We start from the raw sequence: 16,827 nt of genomic DNA, 5'->3' as shown, positions 1-16,827 counted from the left end.
TCTTCTTCTTCTTCTTCTTCTTCTTCTTTCTTCTTCTTCTTCTTCCTCTTCCTCTTCCTCTTCTTCTTCTTCCCCTTCCTCTTCCTCTTCTTCTTCTTCTTCTTTTTTTTTTTTTGCTACAAAAGGCTTTATTTTCTTTTGGTCCAAGATTTGGGAGGGGGCTCCAGAGAGGTGCAAAGGCTGCCTAGTGGCTGGAGGGAGAGTGTGAGGCTGAAGCCTTCATGCCAGGTGATGCAGAAGCCCCTCAGAGACTGCGGACTGCGTAGCCTCCTAGTCATCATGCTTAAGAGTGAGCCTTTGGAAGAGGTACTTGCCCAGCCCAGCCTGGGGGCCTGCCAGCCTGCGGAGGGCGGTGAGGTGGTCACCTATCTTCTTGATGAGCTTCACCTCCTCGGGTAGGAAGTGGTTCTCCAGGAAATCACAGATATGGGGTCTGTCTTGGCAGAGCCCAAGGTATGAAGATCCAGAAGAGCTTGGTTCAGGTTTTTCTCCAGGGCCAGGGCAGCTTCCATGGCATCCAGGGTTTTACCCGACTCATCCTCAGAAGGTTTCTACACGTCTTGGAAGAGAGTGCGGCTGAGGTGCTGGTTTTGCATCTTCAGGAGATGCCCGGCGCCCCAGCGTTTCTCCTCAGCCAGCTCTCGGAAGACATGGCCCACGCCCGCCAGAGCCACACCCTCACGGTCGAAGTTGTAGCCCAGAGAGAGGTAGGTGTAGGAGGCCTGCAGGTGCAGGTTCACCAAGTGGTTGAAGGCAGCCTCCACCTCGGTGGAATAATTCTGACGAGTCTGAGAGGTCTTGGCTGGTCGGCAATAAGGAGCTATCCACAAAAGAACGGTGTTGTCGGGTCCTGAAATTTGTACCTGGAAGGTGGACGGAAGATAAAAGAAGGAGTTCCCGGATCTGTTGTGTCCAAACACTGTTGAAGCAAGAAACAGATCCGCGGGACCTCTGGCCATGCCGCTGTTGCAGTATTTCTATGTATCGGTATCCTGTAGCTATCCTTGCACATGTACAAAATAAGGTATATTAAATGATATTTATTGTGCAGAAAAGAGTTAACACTGCAAGTCTGAGGCTGCTGTCGTAGAAGGGGTTGCTCACAAAATTAGCTTTCAGCTGGCCTCTGAGAATTGGCTGGTACACACTGATAGGAAACTTTCCCTGTGATTAGGCTGTTTAGACACTTGAGAAATAAGCATCTGTTTTTCTTCCAGAGATCTGGAATTTTAGTGGTTGCTAGGCAGTGGGTACCTAAGTGACTAGTCCTCAGAAAGGACCTGGGCACCTGGGCACTGAGTCCGTGCTGGATTTCTTTGGGAGGAAATATTAGAAACAAAGCACATGTGGGTTATTTTGTTTATTTGTTTTTTTTTGCTGCTGAAGAAAAGACGAGCACTATCAGTGCATCCTTTTATGGGAGGCAAAGAACATGGAAAGATTTCTCCAGACTTCACTTGTACCTTTACCTTTTGCTGATTCTGTTATGTATTCTTTTGCTGTAATGAACTTTAGCTGTTAGTAGAACTATATTCTGAGACTTGTGAGTCCTCTAGTGCATCATGGGATATGTGGTCAATATGGAGGACCCTGAAACATTCATTATAGCTGTTTCCCTAGGAAAATATTAAATAGGTAAAATGTTCATGTACAGAGGCTTTTGGCATACACAAAAATGGAAATTCTATGCATTATTTCTATGTGAAACAATGCTATCTATGGATGTGAAATGTTGACCAAACATCTTGTTAAAGGAAAACAATCAGGATTGAAAGTGATTTATGTACCTTGAATACTACTTTTTTGTGTGTATACATTTGTATGTATTTCAAATATATATAAAATCACTAGAAATATGTTTAAGAATCTCAAAACAGTGCTTACTTCTGAAGAACAGAATTTGGAGACTGAAGAGAAATAAAAGAAAAGAGAGGCTTTACTGTTTATTCTGTAATATCGACCATGTTGGTTACTAGCCATATGTGGGTATTTAAATTTAACTTAGTCACAATTAAACATAAATTTTGCTCTTCAGAACCAATGATCACATTTCAAACGATAATATCCACATATGGATGGGGCTTCTATGATGCAAAACACAGACGCAGGTCATTTCCATCTTCGCAGAATGATGTTTTGGGTGGCACTGATCTACATCATTTTTACTGTTGACTATTTACACCATATATGTATTTTATTATTCAAAAACTAATAAAACAAAGTATTAATTGAGTCAATAAATGATGAATGTTGACTGAAAAGTCTGTAGGGGGAAACTGTTCAAGAACCTGAACAGGTAGGATTGAATCACTCATTTTCTGTTGGATGTTTATATCTAGTTAAGGTAGAAAAGATAAACAGCAGCTTCAATTTTCAGTACTAGTTTTTATAAAAGCAGATCTGTAGCTTAGGGTGGGTTTAGGTAGATCTTGGAAACCTCAGCAAATTTACCAAGGAGTGTGCCAAGGAGCACAGAGTGGATTATTGGCCTCTCCCCATTACCGGCTCCAGTAACTTATGCCGCAGGCATTTGGCTAGCTCTCACACACTAGTGTGCTGAGTAAAACAGACCTGTTCCTTGTGTGTCCTTCCCTCCTTTAGCAAATATCTCTTATAACTTTTAGAAATTATAATCAGTTTTATTTGCTTGAGTTGTGAGATGCTAGTAATGGCACAATTAGTAATTTTACAGTTCAGCTCAGTATTTATTAAGTACCTACTGAATAATAAATAGGTCTTATTCTTTGACATCCTCATGATACAGTATGAAAGCTGGGAGAGGAACAGATTGTGTTGATAAAATAGTGTTAAATGGTGCCTATGAAAAAGTTTGTTCAAGATGCAATGGGACATGGAGAAAGGTTGTCTGGCTCAACTGTGAAGGATGACGGATGTGTAAGGCATTTTAGGTGAAGAGTGTGGGAAGAATGTTCCAGAAAGATGACAGATTACCTCGGCAAAGACAAGAGGAGGTGCAATGGTATTGCTTTGGGAGCCCTGCAGTCCTTGAGTTCTAGAACTCAAAACTGCAGGCAAACATGAGGACAAGAAGTGACAGAAAACTGAGACATAAAGGGTAAGTGACAGAAAGCTTGGTGCTAAATGCTGAGTAGGCTGTATTGTATCTGGCAGGAATCAGGAAAACAGAAAAGATTTTGGGGGCAGGAATATCAGATTTGTGTAGGCTTCTTTGGCTGAACATGGGGGAATGGATTTAGAGAGGCAAAATCCAGACAAGGTGCCCCATTAGTAGGTGGCCGTCATAGGGCCTTTTCCTATCAATGTCTTTCTTTTGGCATTTCTCTCTTCCTGCTTCCTACTTTGCCACTTTAGTTCTTTATATCATCTCTCAAATAAACTTCTTGAATCCAGGTCTGTGTCTAGGAAAAGAAAAGCAGTATGTGGTCAGTATGGTCAAATGGTGCACAAAAGTCCAGCAAGATAACAATGGAAAGTGGCCTTTGGCTTCCCTCAGTGTGAAAGTCGTTGGTTTCCTCAGATAAGCATTTCAATGAAATGCTAAGAGCAGAATCCAGATTGCAGAGGAGTGGTTTTCAAGTGGTGAAGAGGGAAAATGAATGTAGATGAAGCTTCCAAAACATATGCTGCAAGTGATATGGTGAAAGCCATAATGGGTCACAAATTCAAGGCTAGAACTTTTCTAGAATAGAAGATTCTACAATGGTTCTGACAATATTATGACTTTATCCATCACACAACTACTTCTCAAATAATCTTAATTGGCTCATATAACATCACCATGCTAGAAGAACGGCAGTGAGAGGCAGAAAAGTAGATTATTGACAAAGTCATTAGAGCTCCTGGATCCAGTCATGCTGGAAGCTTCCAGATTTACTAGTTAAGTGGCTCGAACAAGATGTAATTGGTTTCTGTAACTTGTAAATTACAAATAATGCAGATCTTTCTTCCTTAAAGCTAAATGAAAACATTTCTATTTTTATAGCATGTATTTTTGCATGTGTGTAAGACACATATACACACACAATTGTTACAGTATTAAAAGGCAAAAAGAACCCACCAGCAGAGAGAAAGTGGGAAAATGATGTAAAACAGAATACTTCACGCTTTCAAAGTTCTTGGAAAGATGGTAGCTGATGCAACCAAGAACTTGGGTAGAATGACCACTCAAACTAACTTTTCTAATATACTGGTGCAAACATTTTAAACCACACAGAAAAGTTGAACAATTATAAGTGTAGCAATACATATCTGCTACATAAATTCTGTCATTAATGTTTTGTTACATTTTCTATTTTTGTTTTATCATACACCTTATGTCTGTCCCTCTGGTCATCTACTGAATGATCTTAATTTTTACTTTATTCCTCTATATGCTTTAGAATACCTGTTATTATACATATTTATATCCAAGTTTCTTTATAATTGTTAATATATTAAAAACACATTAAAAATATCACTTATACTTGTTATTCTACTACCTTTTTTGGTTCTATCATAATTTTAAGTGATGTTTTCCCTGGGAATTACTTGCTACAACAGCATGATTCATTAGAAAATTTCTGAAAATAATCAACTGATATTCAAGGTGTTTTTAATATGTTGGCTTAGGGGAAGTTAGAAATTGTTATGAATGAGGCTGTGAGGCCTGATGCATGTCTACTGTAGTCTTGAAAATCAGTTGCATTCCACTGGCTCTTCCACTGCTACATCATCAACATCCTTGTAAGTGACCATGCCTGAATTTCTATTAATACTTTTCCCAATAATAACTTGACCCTGGATGGCAATATGATCTTAGGTATATTAAGAACTTTGTCTGTGTAGCAATGTCTGGTAGAATATTTTCTGAGAAGATATGGTTTAAATATTCCATACAGATGAATATTTTGTACAGGAATTTACCTTGGTCCATATTCTGGGTTTTCATGATATGTAAATACTTTATTTTCTCTGTATTATAAATCCTTGCTCTATGGGTTTAGTTCCTAGAGAAATGTACATATCCTGGTCTGGTATCATGTGCTAAATTGCTACTGAATCATCCTATTTCCCTAAATTATCTATCTTTACCTTTGTTTGATCATCCAAGGTACTCTGTGGTGATGTAAGGAGCTCTATCAGTGACACCCAAGGACTGGGCCCAAGGACAAGGGTGTGGACTGGGAGTACAGGGCTAAGACTAAATTATATTCCTCATCCATTCACATTACTTACATTTATGAAAATTTTAAAAGTAAGTCCATCTATGTTAGCATCCTCTTTCCTATGATAAGATTGAACAAAATATTTCCCTGATTAGACATACTTAAATAATTTATCTGAAAAAGGGCATCACAACCATGTGTTCAGAATCTGAAAGAGCTGCCCTTCTCTTTCCTCTGCAGCTCTTTTCTCTAGCTGTGCTCTGGATCCTAGTTTCTCTCTCCTAATAGGTCATTACTATTATATATGTCCTTTCTTTGGAACTTTTGCTGTCACCTTCCCTATGTCCCATTTTCTTTCAGCACATAAGCATGTGCAGCTCTCAGCCTTCTTAAAAATTTTTGAAAGGTGCTTTGTCTTAGTTACTTTTCTCTTATTGCTGAGACAAAATACCTGATGCCCAAAATTAAGGAAAGAAAGTTTTTTTTAGCTCACAGTTTGTGGAGGTTTCAGTCCATACTTGGCTGACTCCAAGGCAGAGTGGCACACGGCAGAGGGCAACAGTTCATGGTAGTGGAAGAAAGCAAAAGCAACAAGAGCAAAAAGGGAGGAGTGGAGACAAGTAGCTTCTTTCCCTCCCTTACACTGTATGCAAACTACCTGCCCCAGGCCTGGTGTAGCACTCACACCATAATCCCAGCACTGGACCATGAATCAATCATAAACTCTAGAAGCCCACCCTATGACTACATGAGGCTTTGGGAGGACATCTAGACACAAACCCATAGCATCCTTATTTGGCCTTATGTATCCTTCCTATCCTTCCTTCCATGACTTATCTACATTTACTTTCTTCCTTTCTTTCTTTACCTCTTTTCCTCTTTAGTTTACTGCAATATGACTTCACTTTTCACCCTCCAATGACAGTTGCTTTCTCCAAACTCAGTTACTAGAGATTATCCAGTCTTAATTCTCTGTAATTTATTTTGCAGCCTAGTAGCTAATATTTATTGGAGGCCTTTATATGTCAGACTTAATTGAAATGTGAACAGTCTGTAATGAGGTTACAATTTTTATCTCTGTTTGTCACCTGGGAGACAGAGAGTTGGAAAAGCTCCTTAAAGTCACCCAAAATTAACTAGTGGAGCCATACCCCCAAGCCAGGCAAGTGACCTGAGCTGCTGTTGGTGGGATGCCTCTGCTCTTGTTCCCATCCCCTAACCTGTGAGTATGCTGTATTTTCACTTCATTCTCTCTTGAATTTTTTCCTTTTTTTTTTCTCTTTGCTGCCATTATTGCAGGTCAGAGGACATTTATCTCCCACCAGAATGATTTCAAACACTTCCTTACCAGTCTCTCTCCACTTTCAGGCTTCTGCCCACTCCATGTTTTCCATCCCACCATCAGAGTAGCCTTGGTGAAGCTCAGATCTGATCATGCTAATTGCTCTGCTAAAATCCTTTCATGGCTTCTTGATTTTTTACTGAAAGCACACATGCTTTCATATAGTCTAAAAGGACCTTCAAGATGTGCATCACGTCAGACTAACCTCTTAGGTTTCCTCTCTGGCCATTTTATATCTGCTTGTGTGGATTCTGGTCCCTGGTCCATGCTCTCTCTTACTTCAGGCTCTTTCTTAAAGCTCTTCTTTGCTTTCTTGGGAATTACTTGTCTCCAGCCCCTTTGGTCTGTTTCCTGAGTACCTTCTCTTTGCCTCCTTGGGTTGGGTTCCAAGGCCTTTGGCCCCATAACAGCTACTTAACTATACATGAACCCTAGCACTTACCATTGTGTTTTTAAATTCCCTTTTGACTACTGCTTTCTCCATCAGAGTGTGTCTTCCTCAGCAAGCATAACATACGGTGCATGGTAGGTGCTCATTAAAAAATAGTTGAATAATCTAATGAACATCAAGCATTATAGAAATTTTAATATTAAAATATGGACTCCCCCAAATGCATTTTAATTTGTTTCATGATGATTTTGTTCCTCCTTTTATTGATTTATAAAATGAGAGTATCATGGGTGTCATAACAGAATTTTCTCTATAAATTTAAAAGCATAACACTTAGCACAAATTACATCCCTCAAAATCTACAGAGAATTTTTGTTTTTAACAAGAAAGAATTAGATTAAACACAGTATGGACATCTATATCCTCCTATTCATGCTTTCACTTTTATCATTTTTTTTGAGAAATGAAATGGTTTAGGATAAAATATTAGTCATTTGGAAGTGTGTTTATTTTGCTTAAATAATAAAACCATGATGTTATTGTTTTTCAATTGGTAAATAACAGGGAAAATGGTAAATGTCAAAAAAGGAATGGTACACTTTATGTATAGAACAATTGTGTCTGCATGTCCCCCCAAATCCTCATGCAGTCATGGGGCAGGTTTCTACTCTAGGTTTTTGATTGATCTTTAGTCCAATGGTGGGATTATGGGTGTGAGTGCTACACCTGCCCTGGGGCAGGTAGTTCGCATACAATGTAAGGGAGGGAAAGAGGCTGCTTGCTTCCACTCCTCCCTTTTTGCCCTTGTTGCTTTTGCTGTCTTCCACCTCTGTGAATGGTTGCCCTCTGCCATGTGTCACCCTGCCTTGGAACCAGCCAAGTATGGACTGAATCCTCCATGAACTGTGAGCTAAATAAACCTTTCCTTCTTTAATTTTGGAACCTTGGGTACTTTGTCTCAGCAAAGAGAGAAAAGTAACCAAGACAACAATGTATCAAAAGTAAGGAATACATCTCCATGTGATTATGAGAAGAAATTACGTTATCATCCATTTTTACTTTGCTTGAAGAACTATAAAAAAGGAAGTTTCTATTTATTGAGTTTGTTTACAGCTCTGGATTCACTCCTTCCCTCTACAGCAAATTTTTTCTTGAAATTCACTAGTGCAAGCCTGCTTTATGTTCTGGTATAAACTGTTCACTTCTATCTGTTCTAGTATTTTTAGGAGGGTTTTTTGACGTTTCTTGACATACAATTTATATGTGAGTTCTTGAAAGTTTTGCTCTCAACCTGTATCTGTGTGTGCATGTGTGGTTGCGAGCATGTGTGTATGTGAAACAGGATATTTAGTTATGCTGAGTAACCTCCAAATAGTATGTACAGCTTAGAATAATCAAGTTTGATATTTCATTTAGTTATGGGTACCGTGAGTCTGTAAGGGATTGGGCTCATCATGATTCTTTAGAAACCCAGGATGAAAGAGTAGTCACCCATCTTGAATGTGACTGGCCATCATGCTAGAAGGTGTAAAAGAAAGCTTGAGCAGTCCCTGGCCATAGAATGTTCTGGACTGGGAATGATATACTTCATTTGAGCTCATGACTCAGTGACCAGAAATAATCACATGGTGCCATTCACAGGGACATCTTGAAATTCCTGGAAGATGGAGTACTAGATATAATCAACAACTAAGTTGACCACCTCAGGATATACCTGATGTCATTACTGCCCAGATAACTAGACTTCCATCACTTCTATATAACATGCTTCCTAGCATTTTAAAGAGTTATCATTATGAATATTTTGCCAAGACAGACTGTGAATCTTATCTTCTCTTTGCCAAGGGCATAGGGTCATTATAGCATTATCATGTTCCTGCCATTGTTTGATGCCTGTAGTGGCAGGGTCACATTGTCCTGCAGCTCTGTGAAACTTTGCTCTGTTTCTGAGAGGCAGGACATCACTTTCCCATTACACTCACTTCATTGCCTCTCTCCATGGCATCAGAATCTGAAGGAATAAGAAGAAGTCGTTCCCTCAGCCTATGAATTTAGACCCTTAGAAAGGAGCTTTTGGATCACAGAAATTCCAGCTACTTACTTCAAAAAATATCACTTGAGATTGGCTTCTAATATCCTAAGATGCTGACTAGAAGGCAAAAAATATCAGTGGAGCACAAAGAAAAGGCATGATGCTCTCCTTAGAACAACATTTTGCTCCAGAGATTCACTGAGGGTCAAGGGCCATCCATGCCTTATTGGGTACTCTGCCTTTCTTCTTGTGTTTGTTTGCTCATGAATGTGTGTTTGTACAGCTCTGATCATCTTCTCATTAATGAGAATTTTAAGGTGACTTTTTGTATGTATGTATGTATGCATGCATGTATGTATGTGTGTATGTGTGTATATATATATTTATGTATTTGCCAGCCTCCAAAGTGAAAACATGGATTTATAGCTGGGTAATTTGTTAACTTCTTCTCCAAATATGGACACAATTGACTTGTTGCAGGTGTTTCCCCAATAAATTAATAGGCCATACATAAACCATGGTTTTAGATAATTTTCTACATATGCTTCACTATAGGCACAATGCTTAAAATTGAAAAGAGGAAGGCCAGCTTTTCTAATTTTTTCATGCTACTTTGGGAATCTCTTATAATACAATCATCTTTTCAAAGTCCCCCTCTCCTTTTTATAACCATGAATGAGTTTTTAAAATGTTTAATATATCTCTGAACTACATGAATTGTTCCAAAGGTTATTTGCTTTCATCAAATAGACAATTATATCACCTATAAGTACAGAGAACCAGTGACAGAAACAAATGACTCCAGGAAGTGCCTGCTGCGGGTAAAATCTTCACAAGGATTCTTTCCAAACAAAATCTTTATGAAACTGGAGTGTGAAGCAAAGTACAATGGTGACAGCAGTGTGCCTGCTGCCTACCAACAGTTGAATTCTGTGTCAGGAATGATAATTACAAGCTCTGAAGCAGAAAAAAACCATCAACTCTGTCCTGATTACTAATTAATCAGGTGCTGCAGACATTTAAACTAGTGACCCTGTTTCAACAGTGGAAGTTACAAAATGATTTAAAGGGATCCTGGGCCAACTCCTCCCATCCACTTAAAAGGTTCTATGCAATATTAAGGTAATTTCTTGTTAATTTTGTTGGATTATTTGTTTTATTTTGGGCATTTGTTTTATTCTTACAGAAGCAGAATTCAACAGAGAATGTAGCTCTGAAGGCTCAGGTTTGAGCTATAGAATTACATCTTCGGAGGGTTTTGTTAGTTTAGATCTAAAATGTCCCTCAAAAGTCTCCTGTGCTCACCTTTGGAAGGTGATTGGATCAGGGGGTGCTGTATTCATCAGTGGATTAATCCACTGATGAGATCATAGCTGAAAGTGCTGTTAGTGTGGGACCTGGGTGGATGCTGGTCACTGAGGCATGATTGACCCAAGAGTATGTGTGTATTCTTGTTTCTAGCTCCTCCCTTTTCTCTCTGCTCCTTGGCTGCCATAAGGTGAGCAGCCTTCATCATGCCCCTTTCATCATGCCATTCCCACCTTGGAGGCTGCCTTCCACAGACTGAACCCACGGAAACAGTGAGCCAAAGTAAACCTGGCAACCTTTATGCTGTGGGTGTCAGGTATTTTGTCCGAATGATGGAAAACCACCTAATCCAGGCTCCTAGAAACTAACTATTTTCTCTTCCATATTGATAAATGAGTCAGATTTATCTCAATGGATGCTTTATTGTCATTTAAATTGTTTAGTTTCTGTCTTTAGGTCACACCAGTAATGATTTGAAAAATGTGAAAAGTAATGAAAAAAAGTTACTCATAATGGGCTACCTTATATTTTCATTATCTTATATATATTCATGTATTTATCCTATATTATTCTATATTCTACATTATATATTACTCTATAATATCTGTAATTATAATGTAATATATTATTTACATATATTTATATATCAATTTATTAAATCATACTGTGGCTTTTTTCTATCACTTGACAATTTTATAAACATTTTATGACATTAAATTTTATTTTATCACATGTCATTCTTTGGTGATTATCTAATTGAATAAATGTACTACAACATGTCTTTACCTATCCCTGGTGGTTGGACATACACACTGATTCTAATTGTTTTAAACTATTTTAAAGCTTTTGGCATACTGCTAAAACATTGTCAAGAAAGTCATACCTGTGTTTATCAATGTCAATAGTATATAAAAGGATCCTTTTCCTTAACCCTCAATAATACCTAATATTAATTTTCTAGTCAAGTTTTTAACAATGGATAGGGAAACACGGAATTTTTGGTCTCCATATTCATTTCTCTGCTTTCTAGATTTTCTTTAAATTGACAGTTAATATACTTTCCCTGCTTTTTCTTTGAGCCATAAATTTTTTTTTATTATTATTGATCAATAAGAAGTTCTTCATATATTAAGGATGCATCATCATATGTGATGCATCTTTTTTGGTCTAATGCATCATTAGTACTGGAATTTCTTTTGCCTTTTTTATTACTTGAAAGAGAATAAAAAGCACTAACAACATAACAATAAAGACAAAAACAAAACAACACAAAAACAATAAAAATGATATAGGATTTCAAAACATAATGATAGGAATTAACTTTTGCCTCTTTGTGCTTCAACAAGTACATCAATTTCCAGTTACTACAAACATGAATTTTAGAAAAGAGGAATTTTTATTTTTCTTGAACTCAGTTGCCTCATCTGTAGAATGTGTGTTGGGACAGGGATGGTTGTAAGATAGAAACCAGACAGGATGAATGAAATGATCTGTTGCAACTCTTCCATGTTTAAAGTCTTATAATACTGTTATTTCTCAATGCTCTGCTAGTTAATGCATAAGGTCAAGCCATATGTTATTTTATTGATCTTGTATATTTGGAGCAGGCATTACTATTGCTTATAAACTTACAATGCTACAAATTTAGGGTTAACTTTCTTTTAATGAAGAAACTTGTGCGTGCTGCAGGGCTTTTTTTTCTATTAAACTGTTATGAACCATTTCCATTTAGAAAACACCAAGAACCTTAATGAGCTAAGCCTCCCACTTTCATGAAATTGCAACTAATAGATGGTCTCACAAACAGAAATTGGCAGCACAATTAGTTACCAAAGCTTTCTTTCTGACTCTGGGCTATTTAACTTTTCCATCATGTGCAGGGACACACACACAGAGCCTCCAAAATGTAAAATAATGTACTGTGGCTGCACAGTATGACTGGAAGAGACAGTGCATTTTACACCTGGAGCATCGTCTGTGGTGTCTATCAGGAGAGCTGCAGTTTGTTGACAGGTGGTTCTTACAGTGACTTACAGTTATTAATTTTGGAGATGTCTATATTTTCAGATTTATGCATCCTGTGAAAGATTCTCTACTTTTATATTTTAATGGAGTAGCCTGGAGACACCCCAAAGCACTTTCTTGATTAAGAACAGCAGCATTTGCTTCATGACATTGGCAGAATGTTGAATAGGACGATCTTGAACTTGTCCATATGTGTAGCCTACCTTGATAGATTACGGGAGGCCTCTGCAAGGAAGTAAGGGTCTTTTTTCAAAAGCTTTGTTTTGCATCACTTTAGAAAAGTGCATATTGATCCTGAGTTGTACAAATGGGTATTTCCTGTAGAAAATGTTTGTGAGGACCCCGACTCAAGGCTGTTTCTCATTAAGGGGCTGTGTTTCCTGTTTTCTTCCTTACAGTTTTGAAAGACCCATCTTATGGCCAGTTTTCTCAGTAAAGCTTAGTTTATAATTACCTGGAATCAGAACTTTATCTCTAATGAAAAAGTTGCCCCTTCCTCCAATCTCACTGGAGAAGGGTCTAAGAGGTTTTTCTTCCAGAAATTACTTCCTTTATCTGAAATAAGTGCATTCCTGCTATTTTCCTGAATTTTAGTACTCAACCTAATAATTTATTTCACTTTTTCTCTTACATCACTGAATACTGAAGAAGGTTATTGCTGGGCTTTTTTTGAAGGTAGAGGAGGAGGTTATAAACTAATGTAATGAGCATGATAGCTTTGAAAGTTTCTTGAGTTAAGTTTCTTTGATATTAAGTGAATAAGTTCTCCTCTACTCTAACCACTATGGTGGTATAGCCAAAAACAAACAAACAAGCAAACAAACAAGCAAAAACCCCTTGAACTCTGGTGAAAGAAGCTACAATACAAAGGAAAGAAATTATGTCAGTAACAAAAATTAAAAGGAAATCTCAGAGTAGCTGCTTTGGAAAGGTTATGGGAGGAAGAACAGAGAAAGAGGTGAGAGAGATAAGGGCAGGGCAGAAAGAGCCTCATCTGCTTTTTCTGGCTTTGGCCTGTTCGTGGCGATTATGTAAATGGAAAGGAATGATGTGGGAAGAGTTTTCTTTTGATTCATTATGGGATTCTATGAAAAGCCTACCTGTTAGCTTATTACCCTGGTAAGCTGAGGAGCTCCATGAAATTTTCTGAAAATCTGACTTTATATGTCGGATCCCTTAGCTGGTGTGTGATCTAAATAGAATCTAGACATTCTCACATATTCCCAGGGCAGTTGTGGAAGTAAGCTGACTCTGGCTGACACCTTCCCAGAACTGCAATAACAAGAGTAGTAAACACTTACAGGGTGCTTATGCATGCCTGGTACTCCTCATAGTACTTCTTTTTTATTAATTCATCCTTACAGCTACCTAAGAGATAGCTGCTAGTAGTATCACCCATTTCCCCACTTTAGAGATATGGAACTCAAGCACAGCATTTCTCTTTATTTTTAGATGAAAAATTAAAGGGAACCCCAAGCACTACTCATTTGGGTCCTCCAACCACAGTTTACTGTATTTCATAACATAGATGTTGTTATGGTTTGTGTCTGGATGTCCCCCAAAACCTCATGCAGTCATGGGGATGGGTTCCAGTTAGTATTTGATTCATGGTTCAGCGCTGGGATTATGAGTGTGAGTGCTGTACCCTCCCTAGGGTGTGTAGCCTGCATACAATATAAGGGAGGGAAAAAGGCTTGCTCTCTCTGCTGCTCCTTCCCCTTTTGCTCTTGTTGCTTTTGTAGATTTTCTCAGCCGTAAGCTGTTGCCTGTCTGTGACACCACCCTGCCTTGGAGCCAGCTAATCACAGACTATGAGTTAAATAAACCTTTCCCTCTTTAATGTGGGTGTTGGGTATTTTGTCTCAGCAATGAGAGAGAAAGTAACTAAAACAGATGTCATGACAAATTGGTTTTGTTTGTGGACAATGAGAGGAATTCCAGTTGGCCTTGAAAAGCTGGTAGGTGAAACCTGCTACTCCAATGTGTGTAATTGATAATGTAAGGGGGTATATTAATTTCCTGTGGGTTCTTTAGTAAACTACCTCAAACATCATGGTTTAAAACAAAGATTTATTCTCTCACATTTGTGCAGGCCAAATATGAAATGAGTTTTACTGGGCCCAAATCTAGGTGCTGCAGGTCTGTGCTCTCTCAGGAGACAATCAGAGAGAGAATCCACTCCTGGCCTCTTCCAGTTTCTGGAGGCTGTCACTATTCCACGGATTGAGGCAGTATGTCTACATCTGTGATCACTGTCATCTCTTCTGGGCCTCTTGGGATGCTTTGACAACTTATCATACATTGTATGCCTTAGTTTGGAAAGTCTGACATGAAAGAAATGGCAGATCAATGTCTGCTGAGAGCACTCGTTCTAGTTAGCAGACAGTTGTCCTCAAAATGTATCCTCACATGTCTGAGAGGAAAAATTGCCTCTCTTGTGTTTCTTTTACTAAGGTTACTACAATAATTTCACTGATGAGAGCTTCACCCTTGTCAGTAATCATCTCTAAAGGCCCAACTCCTCAATACCATCGCACTGGAGGGAGAGTGTTAAGATTTCAACACGTGAATTATGGCATGAGAAAGGGGTGTCAAACATTTAGTCCATAATAACTCTGCCTTATAAGGACCCTTGTGATTGGACTTAGAATTCACCCAGATAATCCAGGATAATCTTACCATCTCAAAATCTTCCATTTAATCATGTTTTTAAGGACACTTTTTTTTAGAAAATAAAGTAACAGATATAGATTCCAGAAATGAAAATGTGAACTTGTTTAGGAGGGTCCACTTTTTAAACTTACTTTAGGGTCCATTTTTTAAACCTATCTTATAGAATGTCAGGTAAGATTTGGGAAGCTTTCTCAGTAAACCAGACATCTGGTGCATAATTTGTATTCAAGCATAATTTGTATGTGAGTGTATTTACCTGACAACAATTTCATAGGGTACTGTTCACATTTCACAAAAGGAGAAATTGTAATGAAAAGCTTAAAAACTTGCTCAGTATTACAGAAGTAGCAAGTGGAAAATACTTTCGCAGCCTCAGTTTGCTGGCAGACAAATCATACTTATTTACAACTTCGCTGGTCATGTATTATCAAGTGAACATGTTCTGCCTTCCTGGATGCACTGTACCTGTCTGTGGTGTACAAAAGCTCTTTTTATTTGCTGCTGAAATAATCTTAAATATAAGCTTTATATGACATGCCAGAGTGAGAGCATAATTCTGGACAATGTGCTGCAGTACTGGCTACATTGAATTCATGAATGAATGTGGACTTCCTTAAACTCAAAAGAAAAAAAGCACTGCCCTAATGGCTACAGCACGTCAAATGTCTTCTTATTTAATATGCAAGTCACTTCAGAGTTAGTTAAGAATTTGGTAGTTGAATTGATCAGCGACAATAATAAATCGTTTAGCTTGCCTATAGGAGGCAGAAACTTTCGAACTGTGCGCCTGCATGCACGCTGTCTGTGCAGTTGTGTAGGTTATTTTTAGTAGGTGCTGTAATTGTTAAGAGTGAGTTTCTTAAGGCTCTTAAACGTGAACCTGTCTAACAGCTTTACTTTGACAGAAGTTTTGCAAGGGCAATGAAACATTCAGGCAGGAACAAACCTGCCTGGGAGGCTTCGTTCAATGTCTAGACTTAGGTAAAATATTAGCAACGTCCTCTATGTGTCCTCCTTGAATTCAGTTGAAATTAGACAGCAAACGATGACATCTTTCTGCTACCATGTGGTCATATGACTTTCTAATTGTCTCTGTCGGGGACTAAGCTTGAGGAACAAGAGTGGTAAAGAACCAATTCTCCACAGACCCAAGTCAGCACCTGGTTCTTGAATCCCACATACAATGCTGCATTACATGGAGGTGGAGGAATGACCTAGGGCATCAGCGTGGTGGTTTTCTGCTGCTACTTGGAGAAAAAGACCTTTGGGTGGCTTCATGTAAGAATACTCAGTGTTTTGTTAAAAATATAAAACTTTAGCAACCATGTGTTTACTTCCATAGACAAGAGGCTAAAACACACAAATAAGAGTTTGGTAACCATTCACATAGGGAAAAACAGACTCCGTCTTGTGATTCAGAGCTGTTTGCTTTGGAATGCTCTTTTTCCGTTGTAAACTGGATTAAATGGGGGTATTGTATTTCCATGACCCTTCCTCCTATCTCTCAAACATCAACTCCAGGCAGGTTCCCATGATGTTAAACAGCTGCTCCTTTTCAGTTTGTAAAGATTAAAGCTCTGCTTTTTTGTTGTTGTTGTTGTTGTTTTGTGGACATATCGCTGAGTTGAGCTTTTTATGCTTTGCCATTGCAGAATTCATTGCATGAAAGGGCCTGCTGCTGGCTGTGAGCTAGGAGTAGTAAGTCCAGAGTTTCAGAACCCTCATGAATTAGGGCACCAGATGCCTAAGTAAGATAAACCTGCTACTCCTCCAGCCCTTGGGATGGGGTTTCTCTCTCTGCATCTACGTTCTGCAGAGTTAACAATTTAGATCTAATTAGTTGGGAACATAAGTAGGCAGTTTTCATTTGTAAAGGGATTATTTCTTTTTTCTTGTTAGGCTAGAACAATACAAACTCAAAGATAAATAA

General features: G+C 38.5%; 1 long non-coding RNA gene and 1 pseudogene across 2 annotated transcripts in view; one reads left to right on the top strand and one right to left on the bottom strand.

Moving 5' to 3' along the window:
• Positions 1-270: 270 nt before the first annotated feature.
• Positions 271-959, bottom strand: LOC102027770 (annotated as a pseudogene).
• Positions 960-2,961: 2,002 nt separating this feature from the next.
• Positions 2,962-16,827, top strand: part of LOC106146969 — a 125,180-nt gene continuing 111,314 nt past the window's right edge. For both annotated transcript variants that reach the window (XR_001231657.1, XR_001231658.1), the window contains exon 1: positions 2,962-3,076. This is a non-coding gene — a long non-coding RNA (uncharacterized LOC106146969). The remainder of the gene's footprint in view (positions 3,077-16,827) is intronic.

This window comes from Chinchilla lanigera, unplaced genomic scaffold (genome assembly GCF_000276665.1).
Source record: "Chinchilla lanigera isolate Chin_1 unplaced genomic scaffold, ChiLan1.0 scaffold00107, whole genome shotgun sequence".
NCBI classification, from domain to species: Eukaryota; Metazoa; Chordata; class Mammalia; order Rodentia; family Chinchillidae; genus Chinchilla; species Chinchilla lanigera.
The sequence above is the reverse complement of the archived record's forward strand: the minus strand, read 5'-3'. Positions and strand labels throughout refer to the sequence as shown.